Source organism: Chiloscyllium plagiosum, chromosome 11 (assembly GCF_004010195.1).
Source record: "Chiloscyllium plagiosum isolate BGI_BamShark_2017 chromosome 11, ASM401019v2, whole genome shotgun sequence".
Taxonomy (NCBI): domain Eukaryota; kingdom Metazoa; phylum Chordata; class Chondrichthyes; order Orectolobiformes; family Hemiscylliidae; genus Chiloscyllium; species Chiloscyllium plagiosum.
In genome coordinates this window covers 67,945,651-67,958,211 of record NC_057720.1, presented here as the reverse complement: position 1 = coordinate 67,958,211, position 12,561 = coordinate 67,945,651, and the positions used below count along the sequence as shown (strand labels likewise).

The 12,561-nt window shown below is 41.1% G+C and overlaps 1 protein-coding gene across 5 annotated transcripts in view; it reads left to right on the top strand.

Moving 5' to 3' along the window:
• LOC122554524 (dual specificity protein phosphatase CDC14A-like) overlaps positions 1 to 12,561 on the top strand; it is a 180,447-nt gene that overhangs the window by 63,042 nt on the left and 104,844 nt on the right. The gene's annotated exons all lie outside the window — the stretch shown is intronic.

Below are 12,561 nucleotides of genomic sequence, written 5' to 3'. Positions count from 1 at the left end.
AGTTGTGGATGTAAACCATTTTCTTTAAAACAGAAGTTCTTGCAGAAGTGGATGTCGCTGGCTAGACCAGCATTTGTTTTGCATACCACATTATCCTTGAACTGAGTGGCTTATCAAACCATTTCTGAGGTCAGTTGGGTGTCACCTTCATTTTGTGGATCTGGAATCATATGAAGGCTAGATCAGGTAAAGAGAGAGGTTTCCTTCCATAAAGGAGGAGAAAGTGAGGTCTGCAGATGCTGGAGATCAGAGCTGAAAATGTGTTGCTGGAAAAGCGCAGCAGGTCAGGCAGCATCCAGGGAACAGGAGAATCGACGTTTCGGGCATAAGCCCTTCTTCAGGAATTCCTGAAGGGCTTATGCCCGAAACGTCGATTCTCCTGTTCCCTGGATGCTGCCTGACCTGCTGCGCTTTTCCAGCAACACATTTTCAGCTTCCTTCCATAAAGGACAATCGTGGTAATTGATAATCTTATAGTCACTATAACCATGGTTAACTTTGAATTTCAATTTATTTAATAATTGAATCAGCTACCTTGCTTGGATTGGGCAATTAGCCTGGGACTCTGGATCACTAGTCTGGTGACAGTTATCACTATGCCACCTTTCTCCATCAAGGCTGAAAACAATGACTTCAGATTTTCCAAAATTTAGTTGGAAGAAATTTCTGTGCATCTGATGTTGGACAGGTAGTAAAACAATTTAAAATTTTTAGATGATGCAAGTGCGATGACACTGAAGTATGTGTGTGAAAATTGATACTGTGTTATTTTGTTCTGGTTAAAAATCAAATCCTCAAGACTGGTAAAATATTAGATTCAAAACTAAATGCCAACTTTGTAGCTTATGCTTCAATATGTTGTAGTTCATTTGTCTTTGAAGATTCAGTACTGTAAAGTTTGTGTTCTTTACTAGTCATGTTGTTGAGTATTGTTTATCCATTTGTATTTCGGAATTAAATTAATTTTTTGCTGAAATTCTGTTGGTCAATATGCAATGTTGTTCATTATTAAGTGCATGGAAGTAAGTGGATGCTAGAGTATCACTGAAAGCTGCAGCAAATGGATTCTATCAGACATAATTTCATAATGTGTTGGCATCAACCCATTACTGAAAGTTGTAAAATAGTCAGTTAATAATATCACTCTAAAAGAAAATAAAGAAGGAACTTGAATTTACATAAGTGTTTGTTCTCAAGGCCTTGTAAAGTAAGTTACAACCAAATATGTTTGTGTACACAAAAAATTAAAATATAATGTGTTTTTGACAAATTTATTAAATTTCTCATGCACAGTTGTTTTGAAGTGTGAATTGATTTATGAATTAAGCTAAATATTTTAGATTTTAACAGGTGTTTTTCCAAAGCTTTTGAAGTGAGCAAGACATGCAGCCAGTTTTTGTAAACAGTTTGGCACAAGTGTTTATACAGTTTCACAATGACACTAACATCAAAATCCTTAGTGTATTCTTGTAATGTAAACTTCCAGAGGGGGGGGGAGAAAAGAAATTGGATGCATTGTGGAAATGAACTTGGAAGCAAAAAATTACCTTGAGGTAGTCTCAAGATTTATTTCGTAGCCAGGCAATGAGAACTTTTGAGCTTCCTGTGCTTGTGAACTAAATGTGCAAAGTTCTCTTCACATGTTACCATGCTTCCACGTATTTTAAATTTATGTTCTTAACATTGTTGTTTAGTCTGACCAGGAAGAGGTTTATAAGTAATAAATGAATGGACATGTTGGAACTTGAGTTTCATACTGCTTGATGAAAGAAAGGTATTTTGCGTTCTTTGTCTGTGAAGTTTCTAGTATTCCTTTTCCACATTTCACAAACATCTAGTTAAAGGTTTCCCTTGTTAAATCCTTCTTAAGTATCCTTTGTATAAGCAAGAAAGGATCACTGACCAACAAAAGTTACTAGGTGTTGGGGTGTATTTATAAAAACAGACATTCACCTTGATCAAGTCAATGTTATAGAAGTCAACAACTTTATGCTATTGCAATATTTAATTTTTCTAGCGAAATTAGAAAATTATAAGTAATTAGTTATAATTCAGAGTGGAATCTGATGAAATTCAACAAATTGTACCTGCAACCAATGATTGCATTAATTTAAGAAAGCAACTCACTTTCATTCCAGTGGACCAGGAGGCCTGGGTTCAAGTCCCATCTGCCCCAGAGGTATGTCATAACATCTCTGCACAGGTTGATTAGAAAAATATATTTTAAAAAAGGCAACTCCCTATCAATTGAAGGTAATTGGAAATGGGTAAAAAATGCTGGCCTTGCCAGGGACACCCGTATTTTAATAATTGGTTTTATAATTGCATTTTACCACCATAACCTACATTTTCTTGAATACGTGTTAACATCACATTCTGTTTGGTCATTTGCAGACTTGTGATTGTTATCATTTCCTAATTCTGTCAAGCTAAAATCTGATTTCAGATTATAGGCCACTTTATTGACTTTTCTGAAGAAGTAACAAAGAGGATTGATGAGGGCAGAGCAGTAGACGTGATCTATATGGACTTCAGTAAGGCATTCGACATGGGAGACTGGTTAACAAGGTTAGATCTCATGGAATACAGGAAGAACTGGCCATTTGGATACAGAACTGGCTCAAAGGTAGAAGACAGAGGGTGGTGGTGGTGGGTTGTTTTTCAGACTGGAGACCTGCGACCGGTGGAGTGCCATAAGAATCGATGCTGAGTCCGCTACTTTTCATCACTTATATAAATGATTTGGATGTGAGCATAAGAGGTACAGTTAGTAAATTTGCAGATGACGCCAAAGTTGGAGGTGTAGTGGACAGCGAAGAAGGTTACCTCAGATTACAATGGGATCTTGATCAGATAGGCCAATGGGCTGAGAAGTGGCAGATGGAATTTAATTTAGATAAATGTGAGGTGATGCATTTTGGGAAAGCAAATCAGAGCAGGACTTAAACACTGAATGGTAAGGTCCTAGGGAGTGTTGCTGAACAAAGAGACCTTGGAGTGCTTGAAAGTGGAGTCGCAGGTAGATAGGATAGTGAAGAAGGCATTTGGTATGCTTTCCTTTATTGGTCAGAGTATTGAGTACAGGAGTTAGGAGGTCCTGTTGCGGCTGTACAGAACATTGGTTAGGCCACTGTTGGAATATTCTACAATTCTGGTCTCCTTCCTATCGGAAAGATGTTGTGAAGCTTAAAAGGCTTCAGAAAAGATTTAGAGTCATAGAGATGTATAGCATGGAAACAGACCCTACAGTCCAACCCGTCCATGCTGACCATTGGAAGATTTGAGCTATAGGGAGAGGTTGAATAGGCTGGGGCTGTTTTCCCTGGAGCGTCAGAGGCTGAGGGGTGACCTTATAGAGGTTTATAAAATCATGAGGCGCATGGATAGGATAAATAGACAAAGTCTTTTCCCTAGGGTGGGGGAGTCCAGAACTAGAGGGCATAGGTTAGGGTGAGAGGGGAAAGATATAAAAGAGACCTAATGGGCAACCCTTTCAAGCAGAGGGTGGTATATGTATGGAATGAGATGCCAGAGGAAGTGGTGGAGGCTGGTACAATTGCAACATTTAAAAGGCATCTGGATGGGTGTATGAATAGGAAGGGAGGGATATAGGCCATGTGCTGGCAGGTGGGACTAAATTGGGTTGGGATATCTGGTCGGCATGGACGAGTTAGACCAAAGGCTCTGTTTCCGTGCTGTACATATCTATGACTCTATGACGCTCTCATTTTGAAGTTTTATACAGCTATTCTTTCTTTTGGATTTAGTCTTTTAAGTTGTCAAGCCAATAATGAATATAAAAATTGGACTTACTTTGTCTAAAATGTTTGAAAACATTGATTTTTCTTTTTACAAGCTGTGTTTGGTGTGACTTTGTCGTATAGTTGACCTGATCATTAGTCTCATCGAAACATAGTTTGTAGTATCCAACCTGTCCTACCTCAGGATCATTGTCTAAGTAATGATGAGAATTACATGTTTTTCAGTGCATTGTCTATGAATGTAAAAGAGAAGTCGTGCTAAAGTAGTAGTGAAATGGACATTGTGAAATAACAAGCAAGAGGATGGAGATAAACTAGTGTGTTGGGTTGGCAAATAGGTGGCTGTGGAGAGGGGTGCAAGTGAAGTGTTTGTAGTTAGATAGCTGTGTATGTATGGATTTGGCGAGACGGTTTGTTTGATTTACTCTCTGAGTTTTGTGCCTTCGTTCCTTTATTCCCCTCTCTTCTACCCATGCCTGTCCACACCCTTGATTGCACATTTTATAGCAAGTTAGGCTTGCAAGTCTGTAGTTCTTGTCTGATCTTTCCCAGTTCAAGCTCCTTAGAAATCCTATATTTTCAATGAGTCTACCTCATTCTTCTAAATTCTAATGAATAGAGTTCCAACCTGTTCAACCTTCACTCATAAAACAGCCCATCATGACAAGGGTCATCCTAGTGAACCTTCTCTGAATTGCCTCAAATTAAATAATATCTTTCCATAAGTCAGGAAAGCAAAACTGCTCACAGTTCTCCAAATGTGGTCTCGCCAGCACTTTGTATAGTTGTTGTCCTGTTCCCACCTCAGTTGAAGCAAAATGCTCAGAGACCCCTTCAATCGGGCCCTGGAGGGAGAGAGAGAACGATCGCCCATGTGCACAGAGACATGAGTTCTTGGTCTTCTCTCAACAAGCAAATTCTTAGTGAATTATACAGATAAGGCAACACACATATTGATTGGGCGACCATTACAATCAGCGAGTGTCAGTAGTAAAGATTAAGCCACCTGCTGTTACACAATGAATGTTCTTAACCTCGTTAACTGGCTTCACATAATGAATACTTTTCACCTTGTTAACTGACTGTACATACTGAATGTTTCTTCATCTTGTTAAATGGATTTACATAATGAATACTTTTCCACCTTGTTAACCCACTACCTTTGCCTCCAGCACCTCATTGTTTACTGCAAGTTCTTATCTGGTCAAAGTCATGTTAGCTGAGCCTTTTGTCAAGCAACCCAAAACTTAACTCTTTCCCTACCTGCTCATACCTTATACACTTTCTCGCAGTTGCAGTAAGACTTATGTACTCTTGTACTCTAACTCTCTTGAAATAAGGGCCAACCTTTCATTAGCCTTCCTGATTACCTGCACCTGTGTGTTAGTGTTGTGTTTTGTGCACAAGTCTCTGTTGCAGTTTGTGCAGTTCTCTCTATTTAAATAATATTGTTCTTTTGTTCTCCTTTCCAAAATGAAGAACTTCACATCTTCTGATATTATATTCCATTTGCCAAATTTTTTTCCATTTACTTAACCTATCATAGAACATAGAACATTACAGCGCAGTACAGGCCCTTCAGCCGACCTGTCATACCAATCTGAAGCCCATCTAACCTACACTATTCCATGTACATCCATATGCTTGTCCAATGAGACAAGCTTGTCCAATGTATTTAAAGTTGGCGAATCTACTACTGCTGCAGGCAAAGCATTCCATACCCTTACTACTCTCTGAGTAAAGAAACTACCTCTGACATCTGTCCTGTATCTATCACCCCTCAATTTAAAGCTATGCCCCCTCGTGCTCGCCGTCATCATTCTTGGAAAAAGGCTCTCCCTGTCCACCCTATCTAACCCTCTGATTATCTTATATGTCTCTCTTAAGTCACCTCTCAATCTTCTTCTCTCTAACGAAAACAGCCTCAAGTTCCTCAGCCTTTCCTCGTAAGACCTTCCCTCCATACCAGGCAACATCCAAGTAAATCTCCTCTGCACCCTTTCCAAAGCTTCCACATCCTTCTTATAATGCAGTGACCAGAACTGTACACAATACTCCAAGTGCGGCAGCACTAGAGTTTTGTACAGCTGTAGCATAACCTCATGGTTCCGGAACTCGATCCCTCTATTAATAAAAGCTAAAACACTGTATGCCTTCTTAACACCCCTGTCAATCTAGGTGGCAACTTTCAAGGATCTGTGTACATGGACACCCGAAATCTCTCTGCTCATCTACACTACCAAGAATCTTACCATTAACCCAGTACTTTACATTCCGGTTACTCCGACCAAAGTGAATCACCTCACACTTGTCCGCATTATACTCCATTTGCCACCTCTCAGCCCAGCTCTGCAGCTTATCTATGTTTCTCTGTAACCTACAACATGCATCGTCACTATCCACAACTCCACCGACCTTAGTGTCGTCTGCAAATTTACTAACCCACCCTTCTATGCCCTCATCAGGTCTTTTATAAAAATGACGAACAGCAGTGGCCACAACACCGACCCTTGCGGTACACCACTGGTAACTGGACTCCAGGATGAACATTTCCCATCAACCACCACCTCTGTCTTCTTTCAGCAAGCCAGTTACTGATCCAAACTGGTATATCTCCAACAATCCCAGTTCTCTGCATTTTGTACAATAGCCTACTGTGGGGAACCTTATCGAACGCCTTGCTGAAATCCATATACACCACATCAACCGGTTTACTCTCATCTACCTGTTTGGTCACCTTCTCAAAGAACTCAATAAGGTTTGTGAGGCACGACCTACCCTTCACAAAACCGTGCTGACTATCCCTTATCAAATTATGCTTTTCTAGATGATTATAAATCCTATCTCTTATAACCTTTTCCAACACTTTACCAACAACTGAAGTAAGGCTCACTGGTCTATAATTACTAGGATTGTATCTACCCCCCTTCTTGAACAGGGGAACCACATTTTCTATCCTCCAGTCTTCTGGCACTACTCCTGTAGACAATGATGATCTAAAGATCAATGCCAAAGGCTCGGCAATCTCCTCCCTGGCTTCCCAGAGGATCCTAGGATAAATCCCATCCGGCCCAGGGGACTTATCTATTTTCACACTCTGCAGGATTCCTAATACCTCCTCCTTGTGAACCTCAATCACACCTATTCCTTAGAAAAAAGAACTCCTTATTCTCACTTGTTGTTTTCTGCCTATTAGTCAATTGTCTATCCATGCTCATATGCTACCTCCAGTACCATGGGCTCTTATCTTCTGACTTAATAGTTCACAGGTCGACGCAACATCCGCCAACAACTTCTCATATCTCCTCCTGGCTCTTCTGAGCGCTCTCTTTAGGTCTTTCCTGGCTACCTTGTAACCCTCAAGCGCCCTAACTGAGCCTTCACATCTCATCCTAACATAAGCCTTCTTCTTCCTCTTGACCAGAGCTTCCACTTCCTTCGTAAACCACAGCTCCCGCGCTCTACAGCTTCCTCCCTGCCTGACAGGTACATACTTATCTTGAATAAGCTCCACATTTCTAATGTGCCTATCCCCTGCAGTTTCCTTCTCCATCCTCATATCAGTATCTCTCTGTACATTGTAACATTTTCTCACTCTGTCTTCCCACTTATTTTTGTTTGAAAATGTGGTTGCAGTACATTTGCTTCCCATCTCCAAGTCACGAATTTATATTGTACACAGTTGTGGTCCCAGCACTAATCTCTGTGGAACCCTATGGTCATGGGTCACCAATCTGAAAAAGAACTCCTTATTCTCACTTGTTGTTTTCTGCCTGTTAGTCAATTGTCTATCCATGCTTATATGCTACCTCCAGTACCATGGGCTCTTATCTTCTGACTTAATAGTTCACAGGTCATCGCAACATCAAGGGCCGAAGGACTGTATTGCGCCGGCTGTATTCTGCGCTGTATTGTTCTATGTTCTAACCTTTTGTGGAGTATCTTGTCAAATGCCTTCTGGAAATCTAATTACACCACATTTACCGGTTCCCTCTATCCACAGTGGCTTAGTCAGAAATCACTGACTATTGGTTATTGTCCAATAGGTTTATTTGAAATCACTAAATTTCAGAGCACTGCTCCTTCATTGAGTGACTGTGGCTTCGACTTCCTGGAAAAACTTGCATACATTAGTCAGACACTGTTTCCTTTTTTGTAAAGTCATGCTGATACTGCTTTAATTGATTCTAAAGTTTCTTCAACAATAGATGTTAGGCTGATTGGCCGATAATTCCCAGTTTTTGCCTCCTCCCTTTTTGAATAGTGGTGTCACATTAGTAATTTTCCAATTCTCCAGTACTTGTCCAAAATCCACTATCTGTAGCTACCTCTTTTAGAAACCCAGAATGCAAGCCATCAGGGCCATCAGTTTGTCTGCTGCTACTTTTGTAGTGATGGTGATGGTACTTAATCTTCCTTCCATATTCTCCAGTATGATTAGGTAGTTTGAAGTATCTTCCATCACAAGGACTGATGCAAAATATCTGTTTAACTCTCCAGCAATTTCCTTATTCCCTGTAACTATTTTCCCAGATTCATTTTCTAATGGGTCTTTAGTCACTTTGACCCCTCTGTCCTTTTTTTATATATTTGAAGAAGCTTTTATTGTCAGGTTTTATATTCTTCACCAGGTTTGCCCTTGTTTGTTTTCTATCGTTTTATCTTTTTAGTCCTCCTTTGCTGGATTCTGTATTTTTATCCCAGTCTTTGGCACTATCACTTTTGCCTGCTTGCTTTTCTTTCAATTAATATTCTCCTTAACCTTCTTGGGTTAGCTATGGTTGGCCGATCCGTCTCTTAGAATCTTTTCTCCTTCCTGCGATATTTTCTTGCTGAGTGTAATGAATTACCTTCTAAATGACTGACACTACTTGCTTACTGTCTCTTCTGTTTATCTATCTGCCTAATCTAGTTTAGATAACTCTAATCTCCTTTCATTGTTCTTTTGCTGAGGAGGCAATGGTATTATTGCTGAATTGTTAATCCAGAGACCCACATAATGTTCTGAGGACCTGGGTTTAATCACAACAGATGGTGGAATTTGAATTCAATACAATGTGGAGTTAAGAGCCTAATAATAATCGTGGATCCATTGTAGATTGTCACAAAATCCCATCTGGATCTCTAATGTCCTTGAGGGAAAGAAATCTGTCATCCTTACCTATGCTGGCCTACATGTGACTCCAGACCCACAGCAATGTGGTTGATTCTAAACTGCTCTCTAGGCCATTAGGGATGAGCAATAAATGCAGTCCTAGCCAGTGATGCCCTTGTCCTGTGAATGAATACAAAAAATTATAATTCCCTTCAAGTTGAATATAACTTGCTTCTGACCCAAGTTTCTCCTTCTCAAACTGTATATTAAATTTCATCATTTCATGATCACTACTTCCTTAGGGACCTTTTACCTTAAGGTCATTTTTATTAATTCTGCCTCATTACCCTTTACCAGATCCTAGATAGCCTGCTCTGTGGTTAGCTCAATGAAGCATTGCTCTAGAAAACTATCCCTAGTGCACTGTGTGAATTCATTGTCATAGCTACCATCTCCAACTTGATTAACTCTGTCAACATGAACGTTAAAGTTGCTCAGAATTATTACTGTATCTTGTTATGTACTCCAATATTTGATTTATACCTTTCTTACAAAGTGGGTATTGTTAGAGGATTTTACACTACACTACCAATGTCTTCCTTCCCTTGCTTTCCCTTTCCCTACTTCTGCTCCCATGTCCTATGGTCTGATTCCATTCCTCTTGTTTATCGAGGTTAATATTGGGAAAGTTGAAATTCCCTAATATTACCACACTTCTGAGATTTGCCTACGTATCTGTGCTTCTCTATCTCCCTTTCTTTGGTGGGAGTTTTATAGTACTCTCCCTCCCAGTACTCTTTGCCCACTTTTGTTGTTAAGTTTTCCCCGTATGGCCTTGATTAAGGAAAGTATCAGCCTGCCTCATTGCAATGATTCCTTTATCAATATCACATCACCTCTTTTAATACCCCCGCCAAACCAATTTAAAGTCACCTTGCCATTACCACCTGTCATGTCAAGCTGTCAATTCTGCCTTTCCTTTGATCACGTCTCAATGATACAATAATATCATATTCTCAGCTGTTAATCGACATCCTCAACTCATCTGCTTTATTTTGTCTTCCAGACTGTCTTGGTTTCTCCTCTGTCTATACATCACCAGCTACACTACCTCAGTTCAATGGATAGTGGTCCCAATGTGGTTCAGATGCAATACATCAGACCTGTAATGGCACCACCTTCCCCAGAAACACACCTACTAATCCAGAAATCCTGGATATCCCTCCTGCACTAAATATTTGAGACCTGTTCATCTACTCTATTTGCCTATTCCAATACTCACTAGCACATAGCACCAGAAGTAGCTCAGAGATGGCAATGTTTAAGATTCTGCTTTTAATCTATCTACCTCAAATTCTAGGTGTGTAGCTGAGGGTAGTGCAATAGATGTAGAATACATAGATTTCAGTAAGGGCTTTTGGCAAGATCTCGCATGGAAGACTGGTCAAAACGTGAAAGCCCATGACATCCATGTAAAGTGGCAACTAAGCCACTTAGTGGCAGCAGGCAGATTGTGATGGTCAAAGATTTTTTTTGTGACTTGGACGCTTGCATCCAGTGTATTACCACAGGGTTTGGTGTTGTGTCCCTTTGCGGTTCATAATGTAAATTAATGATCTAGACACTTAATATAGGAAGCATGACACGTATAGGTATGGTAAGTAGCGAGGAGGAAAGCATTACACTACAGTACAATATAGATAAGCTGGTCTGATGGACAGAACAATGAAAATGAAATTTAATCCTGAAAAGTGAGACATGATTAAGGTTTTAGTGAAGATCTGTAGTTCGGGTTGTGATTGAAGTTGTTGGTCAGTTTGCCAAGCTTGCCAAGGTTGATTTTCTTGCAAACGTTTCGTCTCCCTCCTGGGTAACATCTTCAGTGCTGTGTAGGCTCTGAATGAGGCACTGTTGTTGTGATCTGCCTGAATTTATACAGTTTTGTCTATTTTGGTGAGTGGTTCTACTTCCTGGTTTTGTACAGTAGTAGTCTGTAGATAGGCATCTATTTCAATGTGTTTGTTTATGGAACCTGTGGATGAATACCAGGCCTCCATAATTCCCAGGTTTGTCTTTGTTTAGCTTGTTCCAGTATTGTAACATTGTCCCAGTTGAATTGGTGTCCTTCATTGTCAGTGTGAATTGATATGAGGGAGGACTGGTAATGTTTTTTTGTTGCAAGCTGATGCTTGTCCATTCTGATTGCAAGTTTCCTGTCCATTTGTCCTATGTAATGTTTCTCATAGTTACTGAGTGGCGTTTTATATATCATAAGGTGAGAGTGATGGGCATTTTGAGGACAAAGTAGGCAAAGGAGTCCATGATGAATAGTATGACCTTAGAATTCAGAATGATAGATCAATAGGGTGGTTAATAAGGCATATGGATACTTGCCTTTGTTAATCAAGGATTGAATGCAAAAACATGGAAATTGCGATTTTAAAATTGAGTTTCTTAACTAGTCTTCCACTGTAAATATTGGGAAGACAATGTATTGCAGCTGAGTATGTAGGAGCTGGTGGATGTCAGTGTGATCCAGTTATCAACAGAATCAGTGAGTGGAAGAGGTACCTGAATGCTGTTTCACAAGGTAGTCACACTCCTTAGCTTAATTACATCAAATTTGCTGTGTGGTCAGGAACAAAAGGGTGTGACTGTGAGTGAGGCAAGTATGGGGATCCAGAAGAGTCTTAGCCAGTACCTTTAGTCAGTATTGGAGCTCTCCTAGACATCTTATTGATGATGTAAAAAATTACCCAAATGAATCATGTGAATAGAAAACAGGATAAATCCAACCTGGGCCAAATATTACTGTAGGTCAGGCAGCATCCAGGGAACAGGAGAATCGACGTTTCGGGCATAAGCCCTTCTTCAGGAATGAGGAAAGTGTGTCCAGCAGGCTAAGATAAAAGGTAGGGAGGAGGGACTTGGGGGAGGGGCGTCGGAAATGCGATAGGTGGAAAGAGGTCAAGGTGAGGGTGATAGGTCAGACTGGGGTGGGGGCGGAGAGGTCAGGAAGAAGATTGCAGGTTAGGAAGGCGGTGCTGAGTTCGATGGATTTGACTGAGACAAGGGGGGGGGAGGGGAAATTAGGAAACTGGTGAAATCCGAGTTCATCCCTTGTGGTTGGAGGGTTCCTAGCCGGAAGATGAGGCGTTCTTCCTCCAACCGTCGTTTCGCTGTGGTCTGACGATGGAGGAGTCCAAACACCTGCATATCCTTGGTGGAGTGGGAGAGGGAATTGAAATGGTGAGCTACAGGGTGGTTGGGTTGGTTCGTCCGGGTGTCCCAGAGGTGTTCTCTGAAACACTCCGCAAGTAGCCGGCCTGTCTCCCCAATATAGAGGAGGCCACATCGGGTACAGAGGATGCAATAGATGATATGTGTGGAGGTACAGGTGAATCTGTGGCGGATATGGAAGTTTCCTTTGGGGCCTTGGAGGGAGGTGAGGAGGGAGGTGTGGGCGCAAGTCTTGCACCTCCGGCGGTTGCAGGGGAAGGTGCCGGGAGTGGAGGTTGGGTTGGTGGGGGGTGGGGATCTGACGAGGGAGTCACGGAGGGAGTGGTCTTTACGGAATGCTGATAGGGGAGGGGAGGGAAATATATCCTTGGTGGTGGGGTCCGTTTGGAGGTAGCGGAAATGACGGCGGATGATGCGCTGTACATGGAGATTGGTGGGGTGGCCCCACCACCAAGGATATATTTC